Genomic DNA, 1816 nt, shown 5'->3' on the forward strand with positions numbered 1-1816 from the left:
TTTTTTTTCCATTCTGTGAGCTCTCTTTTTACTCTTTTGATGAAGGCTTTTGATGCATGTAAGTGTCTTAATTTTTAGGAGGTCCTAGTCATCTATTTTGCTTTTACTATTTGTGTTTTTAGTTGTTTGATAGTGTACTTATGCCATGCATCAAAATTCCTAACTTTGTCCCTGTTTTTTCACTGAGATCTTTGTAGCTCTAGGTTTTACATTTAGGTCCTTAATACATGTTGAATTTGTTTTTCCATATTGTGTGAGGTATGTGTTTCATTTTTCTGCAAATGGATTATCAGTTTTATTAGCACCACTTGCTGAAGAGACTCCCTTTCATTTAATGTGTTTTGGTCCTTTGTCAAAGATAAGCTTACTGTAGGTGGATGGATTTACTTCTGTGTTCCCAATTCTGTTCCACTGATCTATGTATTTGTTTGTATCAGTACCAAGATGTTTTGACCATTGTGATTGTGTACTAGATTTTGATCAGGGAGTGAGAGGCCTCCAACTTTGTTCTTAAGTAGCGCTTTGCATATCTAAAGAATCTTTCCTTTCCAGATGAAGTTAGTGGTCATTTTTTCCATCTCTTTAAAGATGATATTGGAATCTGGATTGGGATTACATTATATCTAATGATTGCTTTGGGTAATGTTGACACTTTCATAATGTTGTCTTCCTATCCATGAGCATGGTGTATTTTTCCATTTTTGTAAGTCTCCTTTGGTTTCTTGTAATAGTGTTTTATAGGTTTGTTTTTGTTTTTTTGTATAAATCTTTAGTTTTTCTGGTTAGATTTATTCTTAAGTGTTTCGTCTTTTGGGTGGCTATTGCAAATGGTTTTGTTTTCCTGATTTTCTGTTTAGAGATGTCTTTACTAGTGTAAATGAATCTGATTGATTTTTGGATGCTGCTCTTGTACCATGCCACTTTGCTGAATCTTTCAATGAGTTGCAATCATTTTCTTGCTGTTTGGGATTTTCTATGTATAGGATCATATCATCTGCAAATAGAGTTTTATTTCTTCTTTGCCAATTTGCATGACTTTAATTTCTCTTTCTTGCCTTAGAGTTCTGGTTAAGATTTCTAACACAATATTGAATAGGAGTCGTGATAAAGAGCATCTTTGTCTGGTTCCTGTTCACCAAGGGAATGTTCTCTCCATTGAGGGTAATATTGGTTGTTGGATTTGTGTATATGCTCTTAATTATGCTGAGGCATTTCCTTTCTATACTTTTTTTTTTTTTTTGGTTTTCATGTTGTTGTTTTTTAAATTTTTTATTGTGAATTATGTGATAGTTTACTTGGGAGAACATTAGCTTTACATTCATCCTGCCATGGTTACAATCCCCTCCTGCCCCCCGGTTGTCAGCACACAACCCCTCTCCCTCTCTGGGTCTAAAGCCCCCAGCTGCTCCATCTCTCCACGCCATCATCTCTGCACCTATCTCTGGTGTCACTGCTTCTCTGGGAAGGGTCCCGCACTTCGCTCTTCTCCCTTGATGGTCCCAGGGACCTCTGCTTCTAGACTGCAAAGTCAATCATTCCCCTCCTTTTGCTACAAAACGTCTACCTTTACATTTCCAACCCTCACAATCAGTCCTAAAACAATTATTCAGTCCAATTTGTTTTTCCATTCCCCTCCCCCTTCTTGTATATTGCCCCCCTCCCTAACACCCAAACTATCCTGTGTCTACTCCCTACCATGTGATCCACTTGCCCCTCCCTTCCCTCACCCCACCCTTCACATCCTGGTAACCAGCAAAGAATCCCCCAACCCCTTTAGTCTGGGTTCTTTTTCTTAGTCTTTTACAGTAGTGGTCCT

This window comes from Chrysochloris asiatica, unplaced genomic scaffold, assembly GCF_000296735.1.
Source record: "Chrysochloris asiatica unplaced genomic scaffold, ChrAsi1.0 scaffold00067, whole genome shotgun sequence".
In the NCBI taxonomy this organism is placed as follows: domain Eukaryota; kingdom Metazoa; phylum Chordata; class Mammalia; order Afrosoricida; family Chrysochloridae; genus Chrysochloris; species Chrysochloris asiatica.